The sequence below is a fragment of the Mustela lutreola genome, chromosome X (genome assembly GCF_030435805.1).
Source record: "Mustela lutreola isolate mMusLut2 chromosome X, mMusLut2.pri, whole genome shotgun sequence".
NCBI lineage: Eukaryota > Metazoa > Chordata > Mammalia > Carnivora > Mustelidae > Mustela > Mustela lutreola.
This window is the reverse complement of record NC_081308.1, coordinates 92,090,046-92,111,775: the sequence shown is the minus strand read 5'-3', so window position 1 is coordinate 92,111,775 and position 21,730 is coordinate 92,090,046. Positions and strand designations below refer to the sequence as shown.

The 21,730-nt window shown below is 37.7% G+C and overlaps 1 protein-coding gene across 5 annotated transcripts in view; it reads left to right on the top strand.

Moving 5' to 3' along the window:
* NUP62CL (nucleoporin 62 C-terminal like) overlaps positions 1 to 21,730 on the top strand; it is a 110,513-nt gene that overhangs the window by 24,976 nt on the left and 63,807 nt on the right. The window lies entirely within an intron of this gene.

Below are 21,730 nucleotides of genomic sequence, written 5' to 3'. Positions count from 1 at the left end.
TAAGTTTTGTTCCTTTTATTTAATACTGTTCTGGGAATTTTTTCTATGTGATTGATAGTTTTCAAATTTTTATTAGTAATAGCCTCCTAATGTTCCATAGAGTGAGACGGCCATGATTCACTCAGCCTAACTAATCCAACAACAGAACATTTATTTAGGGTAATTCCATGTTATCAATAATGCTGTAAAGTTTGAGTTATTTTTTTTAAAGATTTTATTAATTTATTTGACAGAGATCACAAGTAGGAAGAGAGGCAGGCAGAGAAAGAGAGAGAGAGAGAGGAGGAAGCAGGCTCCCTGCCTAGCAGAGAGCCCGATGCAGGACTCCATCCCAGGACCCTGAGATCATGACCTGAGCTGAAGGCAGAGGCTTAACCCACTGAGCCACCCAGGTTCCCCTAAAGTTTGAATTTATTTAAAATCTACCTTCCATGAAACTCAAGAGGAATCCTAACAGGAAGGCCAGGGATCTGGACCTGAGATGCTAGTTTTGGCTCCAGTTAGATGTATGAATTTACCCATCTAGGTTTCTGTTGCTAGAGCAGCAGTGATCAACCATGATATCTATTGTGATTATGAATTAGACTGAATGTATTTTTTGTGTAATAAGCATAGACATTTTTATCTTTATAAATATATTTAATAGGTATAGACATTTTAAATAATTTTCAAATGATTTACTTTAAAAGATGTATGAATCGTAGCAGATTCAAGCCGATTCAAGTGCTATAAAAACACTCATTCTGATTAGCTTTCTTTATGGATATCTTTTCCAAAGAAGATGAGTGTGTATTCATTTGTAATTATAAAATTTTTTTTTATAAAGGAGCCAATTAAGTTGACTGGGAGAATAAAAGCTATAATTGGCCTTTATTAGCACGTCTCCCTTTTCAAAGTGCGCATATTGTCTTATTTTCTGTCATTCTAAACACTAACTAGTCCTTTCCAAAATTATAAAGTATTTCAGACAAAAGTACAGAGACTATTCTACACCATCATCCATGTACCTACCAAAGATTTAATGTTTGTTAACATTTTGCCGTATTTTCTTTCGGCATTGTTTTTTAAAGAACTAAAACATTATATAGTTAACTCTTTATACCCCTTCCCAGTCTCATTTCTTTCCATCCCAGAGATAATTGTCCTTCTGAAGTTGTTGTCTATTTTCCCAATCTGTGTTAAATGTGTTCAAATATAGATGGCCATAAATGATTTGCAATCTGTTCTTTAAAAAAAAAAAAAGATATTTATTTATTTGAGAGAGAGCTGAAGGCAGATGCTTCACCAACTGAGCCACCCAGGCACCCCTGATTTATAATCTCTTCTATTGTATGCCTTTAATATTTCCATCAACGTGTTCCATACTTGTCTTCTCAACTTACTTACTCTTCTGCAACTTTTTTGTGTCACCATTGTTTTTCAGATTTATCCAAATTGCGAAATATAGATAAAGATAAAGTATCATTTATTGCTGTATTCCATCATGTAACTATGCCACTTTAAAAAATCTCTAAACCCTTATTGTTGTTGAACATTTAGGTTGTTTCAAGTATACAAATATTCATATAATCCATACAAATACTATATGGTTCTAATATGAAGTTCCTAGAATAGACAAGCTCATAGAGACAAAAAAATAAAGTGAATGTGGGGAAAGGGGAATTATTTTTCACTGCCGAACTCTGGAACTGAGAAGGTTTCATAAATGGATAGTGGTGATAGTCGAACAACATTGTGAGCTTACTTAATGTCATTGACCTGTATGCTTAAAATGGTTAAAATGGTAAATTTTACATTATGTATATTTTACCACAATCATAAATGACAAACCTAAGAATTATGCTTATTTTTCAAAGGCATATACTTGGTGGCCTTGTTTTTTGTGGAGTCAAGCACTGAGAGAAGTGAGTTTTATTCTTTTTTTTAATTAATTAATTGATTTTCAGCATAACAGTATTCATTATTTTTTTTCAAGATTTTATTTATTTATTTGTAAGAGACAGAGGGAGAGAGAGCAAGCGAGCACAGGCAGACAAAGAGGCAGGCAGAGGCAGAGGGAGAAGCAGGCTCCCTGCCAAGCAAGGAGCCCGATGTGGGACTCGATCCCAAGACGCTGGGATCATGACCTGAGCCAAAGGCAGCTGCTTAACCAACTGAGCCACCCAGGCGTCACAGTATTCATTATTTTTTCACCATACCCAGTGCTCCATGCAATCCGTGCCCTCTATAATACCCACCGCCTGGTACCCCAACCTCCCACGCCCCCCGCCACTTCAAACCCCTCAGATTGTTTTTCAGAGTCCATAGTCTCTCATGATTGACCTCCCCTTCCAATTTACCCCAACTCCCTTCTCCTCTCTAACTCCCCATGTCCTCCATGCTATTTGTTATGCTCCACAAATAAGTGAAACCATATGATAATTGACTCTCTCTGCTTGACTTATTTCACTCAGCATAATCTCTTCCAGTCCTGTCCATGTTGCTACAAAAGTTGGGTATTCGTCCTTTCTGATGGAGGCATAATACTCCATAGTGTATATGGACCACATTTTCCTTATCCATTCATCCGTTGAAGGGCATCTTGGTTCTTTCCATAGTTTGGTGACCATGGCCATTGCTGCTATAAACATTGGGGTACAGATGGCCCTTCTTTTCACGACATCTGTATCTTTGGGGTAAATACCCAGGAGTGCAATTGCAGGGTCATAGGGAAAAGTTCTATTTTTAATTTCTTGATGAATCTCCACACTGTTCTCCAAAGAGGCTGCAACAACTTGCACTCCCACCAACAGTGTAAGAGGGTTCCCCTTTCTCCACATCCCCTCCAACACATGTTGTTTCCTGTCTTGTTAATTTTGGCCATTCTAACTGGTATAAGTTGATATCTCAATGTGGTTTTAATTTGAATCTCCCTGAGGGCTAGTGATGATGAACATTTTTTCATGTGTCTGATAGCCATTTGTAGGTCTTGATTGGAGAAGTGTCTGTTCAAATCTTCTGCCCATTTTTTTGATATGATTGCCTGTTTTGTGTGTGTTGAGTTTGAGGAGTTCATTATAGATCCTGGATATCAACCTTTTGTCTGTACTGTCATTTGCAAATATCTTCTCCCATTCCATGGGTTGCCTCTTTGTTTTTTTGACTGTTTGCTGTGCAGAAGCTTTTGATTTTGATGAAGTCCCAAAAGTTTATTTTCGCTTTTGTTTCCTTTGCCTTTGGAGACATATCTTGAAAGAAGTTGCTGTGGCTGATATCGAAGAGATTACTGCCTATGTTCTCCTCTAGGATTCTGATGGATTCCTGTCTCACGTTGAAGTCTTTTATCCATTTTGAGTTTATCTTTGTGTATGATGTAAGAGAATGGTCGAGTTTCATTCTTCTACATGTAGCTGTCCAGTTTTCCCAGCACCATTTATTGAAGAGACTGTCTTTTTTCCACTGTATATTTTTTCCTGTTTTGTCGAAGATTATTTGACCATAGAGTTGAGGGTCCATATCTGGGCTCTACTCTGTTCCACTGGTCTATGTGTCTGTTTTTATGCCAGTACCATGCTGTCTTGGTGATCACAGCTTTGTAGTAAAGCTTGAAATCAGGTAACGTGATGCCCCCCGTTTTATTTTTGTTTTTCAACATTTCCTTAGCGATTCGGGGTCTCTTCTGATTCCATACAAATTTTTGGATTATTTGCTCCAGCTCTTTGAAGAATACCGGTGGAATTTTTATTGGAATGGCATTAAAAGTAGATTGCTCTAGGCAGTATAAACATTTTAACAATGTTTATTCTTCCAATCCAAGAGCATGGAATCGTCTTCCATCTTTTTGTGTCTTCTTCAATTTCTTTCATGAGTGTTCTGTAGTTCCTCAAGTACAGATCCTTTACCTCTTTGGTTAGGTTTATTCCCAGGTATTTTATGGTTCTTGGTACTATAGAAAATGGAATCGATTCTCTAATTTCCTTTTCTGTATTGTCATTGTTAGTGTATAAGAAAGCCACTGATTTCTGCACATTGACTTTGTATCCTGCCACGTTGCTGAATTGCTGTATGAGTTTTAGTAGTTTGGGGGTGGAGTCTTTTGGGTTTTCCCTATAAAGAATCATGTCATCTGCGAATAGAGAGAGTTTGACTTCTTCATTGCCAATTTGGATACCTTTTATTTCTCTTTGTTGTCTGATTGCTGTTGTTAGGACTTCTAATACTATGTTGAACAAGAGTGGTGAAAGTGGGCATCCTTGTCTTGTTCCTGATCTCAATGGGAAGGCTGCAAGCTTTTTTCCATTGAAGATTATATTTGCTGTGGGTCTTTCATAGATAGATTTTATTCTTTTTTTTTTTAAAGATTTTATTTATTTATTTGACACAGAGAGAGATCACAAGTAGGCAGAGAGTCAGGCAGAGAGAGAGAGAGGCAGGCTCCCCGCTGAGCAAAGAGCCTGATGTGGGGCTTGATACCAGGACACTGAGAACATGACCTGAGCCGAAGGCAGCGGCTTAATCCACTGAGCCACCCAGGTGCCCCAATAGATTTTATTCTTAAAAATGAACTTTAATTGGGATGCCTGGGTGGCTTAGTTGGTTAAACATCTGCTTTTGGCTCAGGTCATGATCCGGGGGTTGTGGGATCCAGCCCTGCATGGGACTCTGCTCAGCTGGAGCCTGCTTCTTTCTCTCCCTCTGCCAGTGGCTCCACCTCCTTGTGTTCTCTCTTGCACTGTCAAATAATAAATAAAATATTTTAAAAAGTGAATTTTAATTAAGTTATATTATCTAAATCTCCTTTTCATTGTAAAATGATAGTTTTTGAAATTTTTAAATGACTGCTATTACTTGTAGGCTTGTATGAGGTTTTTATGCATACTGTGCTTCAGAAGTCTATGGGTTTGTTTGTTTGTTTGTTTGTTTTGCTCTACTTCTCAGTGTTTTGGGGAAATGGGTATGCCTTTGAGGCTGGGTTCTTTGTGGGTTTTTTTGCATTTGAATGCCATTCCTCTTTTTTGTGTGTGTGGTTTTTTTTTTTTTTTTTTTTTTTTTACTAGCTCTCTCAAGTGTTTCACTCTCTTCTCTTTCTCCTCCCTCTTTCCCATAACCCCGTTCTTTCTCCCTTCCTCAAATCCCCCCACCCCACTTCGTGCTCTGCCCTCTGCCTAGATGCCCAGTTTCCCAATAGCCATGCCTTCTTTTAGGTCTCTGCCTTCCACGCCTGCCCTCTTGTGAGTCCTCCTCCTGCACACACTCCCCCCCCCACTTCCTTCTCACTCTTATGTCCCTCTCAGGACTTCAAAGATTCTTGTCTCTTTAGTCCTTCTGCACACCCTCCCCTTTGGTCCCCCACCCCTGGTGTCTTCCCTTTTCCAGTTTTGTAACTGCTGTAGACATTCACTGATAATTGAGACCTGTTTCATGGCAATTTAGAGTCTTCCACCATGTCACACTTTTTTTTTTTTTTTTTTTACCATGTCACACTTTTAATATTTGGCAAGGTGGTCTTAATTTTGGAATTTTTAAAATTTATTTTATTTTATTTATTCTTTTTGGAATTAAAAAAAAAACCTTTTTCTAGCTCTTAAAATAAGATTCTGACATAGCTTTGATATGTTACTGGATGAAGGGGGAAAAAGCACTTAATGTGAAAGATAATTTGTGAGTTATACTGCTTACAATGTTTAATATGAACTCACAACTAATATACCATTTTCAGTAGCCCTGTATTTTATTGTGGCATAAAATAAAACAATCATCATTACAAGTTTGCTCCCTTCCTATTTTCCTAAAAATGGGCTAATTTCATATCTCCCTATCCATTTCTTTTCTGGGGACCCAAACATTCAGAATAAAATATTAGTAACTCAGTTTCTACTTCTAGAGTTGGCATCCATAGCTATCAGTGGCAAATAAGGACTCTACTGTACTTTGAGGCTTACATTTTTCTACTTTCTGGGAGGCTTTTTTGGTGAAACAAGGGGTTTCTTCAGTGCATTTGTACTTTCCCTTTGTTTTTCTACCTCTCCTTAGTTTGGTAATTAATGATATGTTAAAGAATCATATGTATTATCATAAGTTGCTATTTATAGGGATGGCTTTGTAACATGACTAATCATGTGAGATCATTTAGTCATGATGTTCTTGAGAAGGTGAAGTGAATTAGTGGAACGCCACGGTTGCCAAGTATATACCCAGGCCATTTAGGGGGAATGTGGCCAGCAAGGAAAAATAGTCTATTTGCTTCTGAGAAGGTAGGAAACATTTTTAACAAATTACATGGCTTGGGGCGCCTGGATGGCTCAGTAGTTCAGCATCTGCCTTTGGCTTGGGTTATGATCCTGGAGTCCTGGGATCATGATCCCTGGGTCCTTGGGCTCCCTACTCAGCGGAAAGCCTGCTTTTCCCTCTCCTACTCCCCCTGCTTGTGTTCCCTCTCTCACTGTCTCTCTCTCTGTTAAATGAATAAATAAAATTAAAAAACAAAACAAAACAAATTACATGGCTGAGCTGCTATGCTAGTCACTGCTTTAACATCATTTTTTCAAGTAGTATCAGGGAATAATGGCATGAATGATCCCCCCAAATCATTTATATTTTATAAGACAGAAGCCTCTGTGCTGAAATAGTTTATTTCAGGTATTCTGGTTTGAAATTACTTTGGTTTGAAATTACTGTGTTTGAGATGCAGACTTCTCTAATAATGTGTTGCTTACACTAATATTAAAATGGAAGTTTTGTGTCCATTTCCTTCACTGACTAGTTGCTTGGCCTTGGGGAAGTGTATTAATATTTCAGAGACTCAGTTTCCTCAGCTGTAGAATGGAGATCAAAATAACTTTATAATTTGCTGTAGGTAATTAGAATATAAGGAGTTTCAGATTCAATAAATCCTTTTATCTTTTCCCCCTTCATTTTACCTAAGAGATTCAAGAACTTAAGTGGTAAAGGATGTGTCCTGAAATAACCTACCATATTTGTTGATCCCCATTCAGTTCTTCTACTACCCAGAACGCTCCTAGGTACAATAAATGATGACAGGTTGTATAAAGTGAAAATAATCTCCATGCCAATAAATTAGATAGATATGTGGTAATTTTTTGAATTCTAAGTTGAAATCCAGTTTATGTTCACTCTCTGGGCCAGCTATGAGAGTATGATATCTCTGATTTGCTGATCCTTCACTGACAGCAAGGAGAACCCCAACATTATACATTGGAAAGCTTTCATATAGCACTTTACATTAAATCAGGTAATGTAGATGGAGGGCCCTTCATAAACTTATTGTTAAAAAACATTTTGGTTACTCATTTAATGGAACTGCCAGAATTGTCGAGGTCTGCAAACTGAGGCTCCAGTGTGTTTAAGTGACTAGTACAATCTGATGGGCAACAGTACTCATTGAATGGTTTTCTTCCTATCCGGCTGTTGAGTTAATTGAGTAAGTCCCATTGAGGTTGGACTGTCTGGGAGGGAGCATCTGCCCATTTCTACAAACCTTTTCAGTGAGCTCTGATGATTTCTTTGGGCCTAGTGGGTTTTCTGAAGAAATCCTTTACCATTTGGTATTTCTTTCTTTGAACATGTGTGCTTGAGTTTAAGGCATCCAAGATAGAACTGTGAGCTGGGTCAACAGAAGCAACTGTAGTTTTGTCAACTTTAAGCTCCTATCGTCCGGCAGTGTGGATGAAGAGAAATAGAGGTTGGCTAGAGGAACTCATCAATGACAGAGACAGCTATCTCCACTCATATCCATATATAGGGAGTACAGACTTGTTTTCCATTTTTTAATAAAGCAGTGATATACACAGGGAAGCTAAAGTGTGCGAAGATCCTGTTAAAAAGGATAGGGAATATGGATTAATTTCATACTGTTAGAAAAACGTGAATTTAAGTCTGTATGTTAAAAGGAAGAATAAAAAAAATACAAATTAATAGAATATGCAATTTCCAAGCATGGGAGAAATAAAAGGAATAAAGAAAATTCCATGAATCCAAGTATGTAAACAAAGATAAAAGATGTATATTGTGAAGGACCTCAATGTGAGAAAGGAATCCATCAAAATCCTTGAGGAGAACACAGGCAGCAACCTCTTCGACCTCAACCACAGCAACTTCTTCCTAAAAAGGGCTAGTGTCAAAATCTGTGTCAAGATATTAAGTCAATGTACAGAAATCAGTTGCATTTCTTTACACTAACAACAAGACAGAAGAAAGAGAAATTAAGGAGTCAGTCCCATTTATAAATTGCACCCAAAACCATAAGATACCTAGGAATAAACCTAACCAAAGAGGCAAAGAATCTATACTCAGAAAACTATAAAGTACTCGTGAAAGAAATTGAGGAAGACACAAAGAAATGGGAAAATGTTCCATGCTCCTGAATTGGAAGAACAAATATTGTTAAAACGTCTATTCTACCTAAAACAATCTACACATTTAATGAAGTCCCTATCAAAATCCCATCCATTTTTTTTCAAAGAAGTATAACAAACAATCCTAAAATTTATATGGAACCAGAAAAGACCTCGAATAGCCAGAGGAATATTGAAAAAGAAAGCCAAAGTTGGTAGCATCACAATTCCAGACTTCAAGCTCTATTTGAAAGCTGTCATCATCAAGATAGCATGGTACTGGCACAAAAACAGACAAATAGACCAATGGAACAGAATAGACAGTCCAGAAATAGACCCTCAACTCTATGGTTTAATTTTTGACAAAACAGGAAGAAATATTCAATGGAAAAAAGACAGCCTCTTCAATAAATGGTGTTGGGAAAATTGGACAGCCACATGCAGAAAAATGAAATTGGACTATTTCCTTACACCATACACAAAAATAGACTCAAAATGGATGAAGGACCTCAATGTGAGAAAGGAATCCCTCAAAATCCTTGAGGAGAACACAGGCAGCAACCTCTTCGACCTCAGCCACAGCAACTTCTTCCTAGGAACATCGCCAAAGACAACAGAAGCAAGGGCAAAAATGAACTATTGGGATTTCATCAAGTTCAAAAGCTTTTGCATGGCAAAGGAAACAGTTAAAAAAACCAAAAGACAACTGACAGAATGGGAGAAGATATTTGCAAACGACATATCAGATAAAGGGCTAGTATCCAAAATCTATAAAGAGCTTAGAAAACTCAATACCCAAAGAACAAATAATCCAATCAAGAAATGGGCAGAGGACAGAACAGACATTTCTGCAAAGAAGACATCCATATGGCCAATAGACACATGAAAAAATGCTCCACATCACTTGGCATCAGGGAAATACAAATCAAAACCACAATGAGATATCACCTCACACCAGTCAGGATGGCTAAAATTAACAAGTCAGGAAATGACAGATGCTGGCGAGGATGTGGAGAAAGGGGAACCCTCCTACACTGTTGGTGGGAATGCAAGCTGGTGCAACCACTCTGGAAAACAGCATGGAGGCTCCTCAAAATGTTGAAAATAGAACTGCCCTATGACCCAGCAATTGCACTACTGGGTATTTACCCTATAGATACAAACATAGTGATCCGACGGGGCACGTGCACCCGAATGTTTATAGCAGCAATGTCTACAATAGACAAACTATGGAAAGAACCTAGATGTCCATCAACAGATGAATGGATCAAGAAGATGTGGTATATATACACAATGGAATACTATGCAGCCATCAAAAGAAATGAAATCTTGCCATTTGCGACGACATGGATGGAACTAGAGGGTATCATGTGTAGCGAAATAAGTTAATCAGAGAAAGACAACTATCATATGATCTCCCTCATATGATGAAGTGGAGATGCAACATGGGGGGTTAAGGGGTAGAAGAAGAATAAATGAAACAAGATGGGATTGGGAGGGAGACAAACCATAAGTGACTCTTAATCTCACAAAACAAACTGAGGGTTGCTGCGGGAGGGGGTTTGGGAGAAAGGGGTGGGGTTATGGACATTGGGGAGGGTATGTGCTATGGTGAGTGCTGTGAAGTGTGTAAACCTGGCAATTCACAGACCTCTACCCCTGGGGATAAAAATATATGTTTATAAAAAAAAATTAAAAAATAAAATCCAGAAAAAGAAGATGTATATTGTGGCAAATAAAAAACATAAAATAAGATGAAAGACGTAAGTCTAAGAGTATGAATAGTTAAAATCAATGTAAATAAAGTCAGTCATTAAGAGACTCTTAGATTAAAATTTTGCAGCTTTGCTTTTTACAAAAACTGTACTTAAAATGATTCAGAAAGGTTGAAAACAAAGGAATGGAGAAAGATACAATAGGCAAATACCAACCAAAAGAAAAATTGGGAGGCAGCATTAATGTCAGACAAAATATGATTATAGGCAATTTGGTAATAAACAGATATTTCACACTGATGAAAGGAAGAAAATCTTCCAAGAGGCTATCAAACACAAATCTATGCCCGTAACAACATGGTCTTGAAATACATAAAACAAAAAGCAGTGGGATTGTAAGGAGAAATTGACAACCCCTAATAATAAATGGAGGCTTTTTAAACACCTTTGTCAGATAATGGTTAAGGAAAATAGATTGAAAAATGAAAAAATATAATATGAAAGATTTAAGATCTAAATGAGATGGTAGAGAGAGAAACTTTGATGCCAAATTCTTAGTGACACATGCATTTTTAGTGCAAATGTGACTCTTTTTTGTTGTTTCTCAAATTTTTTAGGTAAGAAAGATTTAAAGGTACATGCTACATTTAACAGGAAGATTCTTAAATTACTTCCAAAAGAATAGAAGGTCCACAAATGCAGGGGGACAGGAAGAAACATTCCACCTTTTGTTGCCTACCAGAAAGGACTCCTTTGGCCTGCAATGTGACATTGACAATACCTAAATCCCAAAGTGTCGATTTCTGTTACAGCCTCACAACCATGGCTTGACAACAATTTTTCTGTCAACATTTATATTATCATATGATTATATTTCATAAATATATAATACATATAAGTATGTATCATGTAATAGTAATATATTATTATAATATAGGTTATAAAAACATAATACTTAAAACCTTGGGAGAGTGATACCCTTGGGAATGTAAGAATAAATATAGCAAAAACTCTTCTCTGCTCAAGGTGCCTCTCTTCCTGTGCCTTCTAGGACTGAGTGATTACACTTGAAATGACCATTTGGGGCTTACATTTTAAAAGGTTTAAGATGTATATATGGCTTAAAAATAAGCATGTTGCAACTATGCTGTCTTGATGATGACAGCTTTGTAATAGAGCTTGAAGTCTGGAATTGTGATGCCACTAACCCATTCAGGTAAATATTGTCCTTCAGAATTACCCTGGGGTAGATGTTCACTTATATCCATGCCACAAATACTACTCAAAATGCCATATTTCATCCATTTTAAGAGGTAAAGTTTTTCATATTTTAACATCTCTGAAGTTGAAAAGAGTCTGAATGGTCATTGGTGTTTTACAATCCCTTTTGGCCAGGTGGCAGTTGCAGCATCAGAGTTGTTCCTGTATGCACACTTAATATCAAAATGTCTAGGATCAAAACTTGCCTAATGGGTGGCTTGGGTGGAAGCCCTGAGACAACGGGGGATCACGTTCAACTCCTAGAAACCAGTGGTTCTGGGGAGAGAATGGTGGAGATTGTTGACCAGATCTAGTTACTGATTATGCTAAAATGAAAGAAAAATTTTGCTAGTTTACATATTTGCAAAGCTGACTTGAAAGCATAGTTAAATGGCTTTTAGTTTTCTTTTTTAAATTAAATTTATTTTTAAAATAAACATAATTATGTTATGTTAAATAACAAATATGCTAAATAACATAATTACTAAATTCCTGTACAAGTCCTAGAAGTTTTGGAGTGGAGCCTTTTGGGTTTCATATCATCTGCAAAGAGAGATAGTTTGACTTCTTTGCTGATTTGGATGCCTTTAATTTCTTTTTGTTGTCTGATTGCTGAGGCTAGGACTTCTAGTACTATGTTGAACAGCAGAGGTGATAATGGACATCCTTGCCATGTTCCTGACCTTAGCGGAAAAGCTTTCAGTTTTTCTCCATTGAGAATGATATTTGCAGTGGGTTTTTCATAGATGGCTTTGATAATATTGAGGTATGTGCCCTCTATCCCTACACTTTGAAGAGTTTTGATCAGGAAGGGATGCAGCACTTTGTCTTTAAATGCCTTTTTAGCATCTATTGAGAGTATCATATGGTTCTTATTCTTTCTATTATTAATGTATTATATCACATTGATTGATTTGCAGATGTTGAACCAAACTTACAGCCCTGGAATAAATCCCACTTGGTTGTGGTGAATAATCCTTTTAATGTACTGTTGGATCCTGTTTGCCAGTATTTTGGTGAGAATCTTCACATCTGTGTTCATTAAGGATATTGGTCTGTAATTCTCTATTTTGATGGGATCCTTGTCTGGTTTGGGGATCAAGGTGATGCTGGCCTCATAAAATGAGTTTGGAAGTTTTCCTTCCATTTCTATTTTTTGGAACAGTTTCAGGAGAATAGGAATTAGTTCTTCTTTAAATGTGTGGTAGAATTCCCTTGGGAAGTTGTCTGGCCCTGGACTTTTGTTTCTTTGGAGATTTTTGATGACTGTTTCAATCTCCTTACTGGTTATGGGTCTGTTCAAGTTTTCTATTTCTTCCTGGTTCAGTTATGGTAGTTTATATGTCTCTAGAAATGTATCCATTTCTTCCAGATTGTCGAATTTGTTGGCGTAGAGTTGCTCATAGTATGTTCTTATAATTGTTTGTATTTCTTTAGTGTTAGTTGTGATCTCTCCTCTTTCATTCATGATTTTATTTGGGTCCATTATCTTTTCTTTTTGATAAGTCTGGCCAGGGGTTTGTCAATCTTATTAATTCTTTCAAAGAACCAGCTCCTAGTTTCGTTGATTTGTTCTTTTGTTTTTTTAGTTTCTATTTCATTGATTTTGGCTCTGGTCCTTATTATTTCTCTTCTCCTGCTGGGTTTAGGCTTTCTTTGTTGTTCTCTCTCCCTCTCCTTTAAGTGCAGGGTTAGATTGTGTATTTGAGACCTTTCTTGTTTCTTGAGAAAGGCTTGTACCACTATGTATTTTCCTCTCAGGACTGCCTTTGTCGTGTCCCACAGATTTTGAACCATTGTGTTTTCATTATCATTTGTTTCCATGAGTTTTTTCAATTCTTCCTTAATTTCCTGGTTGACCCATTCATTCTTTAAAAGGATTCTGTTTAGTCTCCATGTATTTGTGTTCTTTCCAAATTTCCTCTTGTGATTGAGTTCTAGCTTTAGAGCATTGTGGTCTGAAAATATGCAGGGAATGATCCCAATCTTTTGATACTGGTTGATACCTGATTTATGACCCAGGATGTGATCTATTCTGGAGAATGTTCCATGTGCACTAGAGAAGAATGTATATTCTGTTGTTTTGGGATGGAATGTTCTGAATATATCTGTGATGCCCATCTGGTCCAGTGTGACATTTAAGGCCTTTATTTTCTTGTTGATCTTTTGCTTAGATGATCTGTCCATTTCAGTGTTGATCTTTTGCTTAGATAATCTGTCCATTTCAGTGAGGGGAGTATTAAAGTCCCCTACTATTATTGTATTATTGTTGATGTATTTCTTTGATTTTGTTATTAATTGGTTTATATAGTTGGCTGCTCCCACATTAGGGGCACAGATATTTAAAATTGTTAGGTCTTCTTGTTGGACAGACTCTTTGAGTATGATATAGTGTCTTTCCTCATCTCTTATTATAGTCTTTGGCTTAAAAATCTAATTGATCTGATTTAAGGATTGCCACCCCAGCTTTCTTCTGATGTCCATTAGCATGGTACATTGTTTTCCACCCCCTCACTTTAAATCTGGAGCTGTCTTTGGGTCTGAAATGAGTTTCTTGTAGAAACATATAGATGAGTTTTGTTTTTTTATCCATTCTGATACCCTGTGTCTTTTGATTGGGGCATTTAGCCCATTAACATTCAGGATAACTATTGAGAGATACGAATTTAGTGCCATTGTATTGCCTGTAAGGTGACTGTTACTGTATATTGTCTCTGTTTCTTTCTGATCTACTACTTTTAGGGTCTCTCTTTGCTTAGAGGACCCCTTTCAATATTTCCTGTAGAGCTGGTTTGGTTTTTGAAAATTCTTTCAGTTTTTGTTTGTCCTGGAAGGTTTTTATCTCTCCTTCTATTTTCAATGATAGCCTAGCTGGCTGCATGTTTTTCTTGTTTAGTGCTCTGAATAATCATGCCAGTTCTTTATGGCCTGCCAAGTCTCTGTGGATAGGTCTGCTGCCAATCTAATGTTTTTACCCTTGTATGTTACAGACTTCATTTCTCGGGCTGCTTTCAGGATTTTCTCTTTGTCTCTAAGACTTATAAATTTTACTATCAGGTGATTAGGTGTGGACCTATTTTTATTGATTTTGAGGAACGTTCTTAGCATCTCCTGGATTTTAATGTTTGTTCTCTTTGCCATATTAGGGAAATTCTCTACAATAATTCTCTCCAATATACCTTCTGCTCCCCTCTTTCTTTCTTCTTCTTCTGGAATCCCAATTATTCTAATGTTGTGTCGTCTTATGGTGTCACTTATCTCTCGAATTCTCTCCTCGTGGTCTAGTATTTGTTTGTCTCTCTTTTGCTCAGCTTCTTTATTCTCTGCCATTTGGTCTTCTATGTCACTAATTCTTTCTTCTGCCTCATTTATCCTAGCAGTAAGAGCCTCCATTTTTGACTGCACCTCATTAATAGCTTTTTTAAATTTCAACTTGGTTAGATTTTCGTTCTTTTATTTCTCCAGAAAGGGCTTTTTTCTCTCCAGAGAGGGTTTCTCTAATATCTTCCATGCCTTTTTTGAGCCCGGCTAGAACCTTGAGAATCATCATTCTGAACTCTAGATCTGCCATATTAGCAATGTCTGTATTGATTAGGTCCCCAGCCTTTGGTACTGGCTCTTGTTCTTTTTTCTGTTGTGAGTTTTTCCGCCTTGTCATTTTGTCTAGATAAGAATTTCTTTCTCCTCCTCTGGAATTCCGCTGTTCTCCTTGGTGAGTAAAGTTGGTCTTAGCTGGGTTTCTTGTTGATCTTCTGGAGGAGGGGCCTGTTGTAGTGAATCTCAAGTGTCTTTGCCCCAGGCGGAATTGCACCACTCTTACTGGGGGCTGGACTAAGTAATCCACTCGCGTTTGCTTTGGGGAGCTTTTGTTCCCTGAGCGCTTTCCATAGAGTTCCAGAGGATGGGAATGAAGATGGCGGCCTCCTAATCTCTGGCCCGGAGGAGCCGAGAGCTCGGGGTCCCGCTCCTCAGTGCTCCCTCAGAAAAAAGTGCCCAACCACTGCCATCTCCCTGGCCTCTGGTTGGGCTTGTAGGAAAGTGCTCAATCGGTCGCACTTGGAGAAAAGCGCCCAGTCACTTCCATCTCCGTGGCCTCCGGCCACGCTCTGAGCTCACCCAGCTTGCAACCGCTTCAAGGTAACCCTGAGCTGAGAGCTCACTCCTCCCTCGGCTTTGTCGCTGTAGCCAGCTTCCCCGCTCTAATACCTGCAAGCTCTGTGACACTCAGACACCCCCAGTACTTCTGTGACTCCGCGGGATGTGGGGTTATACTGATCCCGCATGGGCTTCCCCCCCATCCCGGTTTTGCCTCTGGAGCGATGTCCCTCCATGGAGCAGACTTTTAAACGTCCTGATTTTGTGGTCCGTTGCTCCCCCGCTTGCTGGGAGCCAGCCCCTTCCCCCATGGTCTATCTTCCCATCACTTTGGATTCACTTCTCCATAGGTCCTACTTTTCAGAAAATGATCAATTTTCTGTTTCTAGAATTGTTGCTCTTCTCTTTGATTTCCCGTTGGATATGTAGGTGTTCGCAATGGTTAGATAAGGTATCTAGCTGATCTCCTGCTTCCTGATGCCGTCTCAGCCTGCTACTTCTCTGCCATCTTGACTCCTCCCCCTCGGCTTTTAGTTTTCTTAATGAGTTCCTCTGCTCTATTTAATCTTAAGTTCCCAAGGGTACCACCCTCCTGAGGTTTTAAGTGTTATGTTACCCCAAATTATGTTATAATAGCATATTTTTACATATCATCTAATATGTAGTTATTTATTATATATTTATGATATAAAGTTATATGGGAATATCATAAATTTTGACCAAAAAACTCGTTGTTGTCACCATTTTTTAAAAAGATTTTATTTATTTATTTGAGAGAGATCAAGTGAACAGCAGAGGAGGAGAGGGAGCCACAGAGGGAGAAGCAGGCTCCCTGCTGATCAGAGATTCCCAATGCAGGACTCAATCCCAGGACCCTTAACTGGCTGAGCCACCTAGGCACACACCTTATTTTTTAAAAAATATTTTATTTATTTACTTGAGACAGAGAGAGAGCAACAAGCAGAGGGAAAGGGAGAAGCAGGCCAGGGAGCCTGATGTAAGGCTTAATCATAGGAACCTGAGATCCTGACCAGAGCCAAAGGCAGATGCTTAACTAACTGAGCCACTCAGGTGCCCCATCACCATGGTTTTGATACTGTGTCAGTAGTGCTCCTGGTGGCACAGAAGACATAAAAGAACTGAGTTGATAATTGGATTCTCAATAGTTTTTTCTTAAGGTATGCATGTTTGATTAAAATCTGTCTACATTGAAAAGAGCTCTTTCAAGAAGTATAAAAAAATTTAAGTGATAAGAAGGAGTTGTGACAGGTTTTTTTTTTTTCCTTACTGGTGTATAAAGTAATGGGACTCTTAACTTTGATGAAATATTTTTTGAAACTGATTTCTTAGAATTGCCTTTCAGAGCTATTGTTTAAAAAATTGATCTTTAGACACATCCCATTTCTAAGTACACAGTGATTTTCCCTTAACACTTTAAAGATATTCCATCATCTAAAATTTATTGTTGCTAATGAAGAGCCTTCTGTCAAACTGGTTGTTAGTCCTTATTCGGTAAATTTGTTTTTTTCTCTCTGGCGATGTTCAGATTTTCTTCTCTGTATTTAAAACTGTCATATTTCAGTATATTGCATATAAAGGGTGTGCGTGCGCGCACGCGCGCGCGCGCGTGTGTGTGTGTGTGTGTGTTGGTGGTGATGGTGGGAAGGGGTTGCCTGCTTGCACATGGTGGCCTTTTGAACCTGAGGACTCATTTTAGTTCAGTTCCAGCAAACTCCTTTGTTAACTCTTTCAGTATTGCCTCTGCCATTCTATTTTTTTTCCTTCTTATATTCTTTCTGGATACATATTGAAGCTTTTCTTATCTCTGCTCTCATTTTTCAGGACTATAGACTCCCTAATTAGAGGTTTTATAATTTGTGTCTGTGAGTTAATTCTCTGGGGGCTTTTTCTAACCTTGTGTCACTAAGAAGTGGAGGAGTCACCTCTGTTGTATAATGTCCTGAGCAACCTACTTGGCATTGAAGGTTTTATCAGCTCCTAATCAGTTTTTATGTTATCCTTTGAGACTGAAATTTCTACTCAATAAAGATAAATGGAATTTGAGCCATCTATGAATGTCTTCTTCACCAGCTTGGGATTCCTACATGTTTCCATCGCCTTTTCCATTCTCTTGTAGATCTTTCCCAGATTTAAGCTTCACGGGGCCTCTGCTGATTGAGGAGCCTTACCCTGTGGCCTCATATCATACCCATAACCCATCATATCTCTAGCTGTTAAGGAACATACCTCATTCAGGTCTCCCCCTTGGGCTAAGCAGCTTCATATTTTGCTTATAGATATAAATTTCTTCTCTGTCTGGCCCCCGAAAAATTGTCCTGTGTCTTCAAAACCCCTGCTGTGTGCATTTAAAAACATTTTTATGAAGTGCTTTTTAACCAATACTTCTAGGAGTTTGGAGTACAAGAGAGTGATTCCAATTTGGCTTCTAGCTAACATCTTGACTCGAAGGGCTCATTGACATTTCTGAAATTTGTTTTCTTCCATGCCTCTCTTACCCATATTTAGTGTCTGGAGTCTTAAGTGGGTTTCATTTTGGAGGAACTGGTATCCCTCCAGGTGGGTTCGCTTTTGGCTCTGTAGACAATAGCCACCAGTTCAACTACCAGGTTTACATTCTCTATACCTGGTGCAGGAGGGTTTAAGTTTGAGACTCCACCCCAACTGATTATAAGTGAGTACCTCTTCTACTGGCCTGTACTGATTCAGTAACACAGCTCCTGCTCCACAGACTAAAGAATTCAGCTTAGGAATACCAGTTGTATCAACTCCTGCCCCAGAAGGAACTGGGTTTTCTGTAGGGTAAGAGCAGTACCCTTTGATTCTTTTAGTGGGGACAAAGGTAATCATCTCTCAATGACAAACTTGCCATTTAGAGTATGGAAAGGCCAAAGAAATGGTATGGCATTTCTAAGTCAACTATTTGGAATTATGCTACTCATTCCCAAGATCGCCTTACAAACTGAAACCATCTGAGATTTAAGGCACAAGGCACATTGAATTCTGATCTTGATTTCTCTTCATTTTATGTGAGCCATAGGAAGAGTACTCACTGAGTTTTGGACATAATTCATCTTGAAATCAGGCTACTTGCTTATTAAATCTCTCTCTTGAGAGATCTTTATCTATTGATGATTGTAATGACCTTGAATATACATTTTTCCCTCCTGCATTTCAGAATTTTATTTTATTTTTTTTAAGATTTTATTTATTTATTTGACAGAGAGAGACACAGCAAGAGAGGGAACACAAGCAGGGGGAGTGGGAGAGAGAGAAGCATTTCAGAATTTAATTTAATTAATTTTTTAAAAAGATTTATTTATTTATTTATTTATTTGACAGAGAGAGAGAAAGAGAGAGAGAGAGGGAAGCGGGCTCCCTGCTGAGCAGAGAGCCTGATGCGGGACTAGATCCCAGGACCCTGAGATCATGACCTGAGCCGAAGGCAGCGGCTTAACCCACTGAGCAACTCAGGTGCCCCACATTTCAGAATTTTAAAAGGAGCACACTTTTCATGCCTTTCTATGTAAATCCAGATGGATCCAGCCATTTCTTTTGGTAGTACCTGGTGGTCCAATGAATGCTGGAGTATTTCCTCTAGAATTCTCCCTGATTCTGTTATCTAATAACTTGTAATATTTGGTCATCTTTCCTTTTGTATTGAGATAAAACCTATGAACAAAATCTCATAAACTGCTTATATTTAAAACTTATTTTGGCAGAAACTACATTATCTAGCTGCCATTCAATGTGTCAGAATTATTATATTGATTTTGTTCCTCCTATTTAAATAAATGCACCAAAATTACACTTGAGCAACACATGCTCTCACACAGCCTGCAATGGTTACAGGGGCTTTGGGCTGGGTACCAAGTAGTGTCCCATGACACTGAGTGACAGCATCTAGCCTTTTGCTTTTGGCTCTGCTACTCAGTCTGCAACTGCCACAGGTTTCTCCTTCATCAGTGGAAGTACACTCCAGGCTGGGAGGGCCAGTTTCAATGCTTTCTCTGCAGTGGAGAATGCAGCTCAACCAATAGCATTTGCAGGTTTACCACTCACTCCTGCTACTCTGCCTCTGGTGGCACAGTTGCTACACAACCAGTTGTGCCTTTCAGTATCCGTGGACAGCTGACACAGATAAGGTTGGGACTCTGCTCTCCAGTGGAGAAGCACAGCATTCAAGACCGATTTTGAGATTCTTGTTTGGATTGCTTCAAATCCAAATATGACTCACTTCTCTTGCTGGAATTTAATGTTATTGATGAATGTGATAGAAATTAAGTCCAAACTGCTCCTTCTGGTGTTTTAGGTTTAGAACCAAAGATTGTTTTGGAAAAAGTTACAACCTTCTGAGAAACCAACAGTCGAGATAATTCTGCATTTAGTAATGCTAGTTATACTGAAATGTTTTGATCAATTATTTAATGCTTGTGTTTAGCATGTATATTTTTATTCATAATCTGTTAGTATGTTCTGTTTTCTGTTTTGAAAATAAAACTCCTGAAATAAAATTTATCAGGAGGTACAATAGAACAGCAAAGTATCTTGAGGGCGATGTAAAATTTTAGAGAATATCAATAATGCAATAAGTCACTTTTATGTTATGGCTGGGGAATGGTGAAATATTTTGACTAGTAGAAACAGCTTACATGTGTGGGTTACCAGTTTCCAAATAATTAAGATTCAGTAGAATACATTTAACCTATATTGAACATTAATGAGAAGGCATTTAGGATCTTGCTGAACCAAAACACGCTTAGTAAAGAGTTCTGGTTTATAAGCTGTATAAACTTGGTTTTATTGTAGACGCATTAGATATTTTAGAATTTGGGAAATGCACTGAGTTGTTAATATATTTTATTTTATAGTGTATTTTATTAAATTAGATATTCATAGCAATAATTTCAGAGCTTTGGGAAACAACCAAAATGGAAAAAAATATTTTTAAAATTACAGACAATATAGAACTAAATTATTTATAATTTGTAGTAATGATAATACCAATTTTGAACGGTTGGCATAACATTGTAGGACATAAAGAGATGAAGTAGAACACTGAAATAATTATGATGCTGGAATATTTGGTCACTGCCTTGCTGGGGGGGCTTCACTGTAATTGTATACAAATGAATTTTTTTGTGTTAGAAATAATGCATAACTGTTATTTTAAAAATCTAGGAAATAAATGTTTGAGTCTCAGCTCTGTTCATTACTAGTTCTGTGACCTTGGGCAAGTTATTTTACCCTCTCAATGATTGATTTGCTCATATGTAAGTGCTCAACACTTACTTCATAGGGTTGTTGTGGGGATTCGATAAGTTAATATAGGTGAAATGCCTAGAACCTTGTCTGACATGTAATAGGCACTCATGGGTAACTATCGTTGTTTTTATGAGAATGTACATTTCCCTACAGTGTTGCATATGTTGGCTATTCCTTTTCATGTGTTTTTTGATTTGATAGCTTTATAGTGGAAATAATATCAGCATTATCTTGATTTACATTTCTTTAATTACTAGTAAGAGGACTCCTTTTCAGATTATTTATTGAGTAATTATATTTGTGTGTGTTTGTATGTGTGTGTGTGTGAGAATTAAATCAATTCCTGTTTTCTAATACATTTGTCTTTTTCTTGTTGATAATGCAGTCACAGTATCTTAACTCTTTGATATTGTACAAGAAGTGTTTGCCCTGTTAGTTTGCATTTTATTTTTCTAAGAGCTTTATAGACATTAAAAGATCCTAATTTTTTTAAAATTAAGCTTTTTATTTTGCCATAATTATAGATTCTCTTGGAGTTGTAAGAAATTCCACATACCTTTTAGTTCATTTTCTCCTAGTGGTAACATCCTTGCGTAAATGTCAGACATTATCACAGCCAGGATGTTGATCTGGATAGTCAAGGTATAGACTAGGCCTGTCACTACAGGGATCCTGCATTTTGCCCTTTCAGAGCAGCTGTTCCTATAATTTTATCATTTCAAAAATGTTATATAAATGGAACCATACAGTATGAGGTATTTTAGAAATGGCTATTTATTTTAAAGGAATGGCTATTTTTAGCTCAGCATAATTTCCCATAGATTCATCCAGATTGTTGTGTGTATCAGTTGTTTGTTTTATTGATGCGTAGTATTCCATGGTGTGGATGTGCTGCAGTTTATATAACTATTTGCCCATGGATGGATATTTGTGTTGTTTCTACTTGTTGGCTATTGTGAATAAAGCTGCTGTGAACATTTATGTACAGGTTTTTTTGTGAACATAAGTCTTCATTTCTCTTGGATAAATGCCCAGGAGTACAAT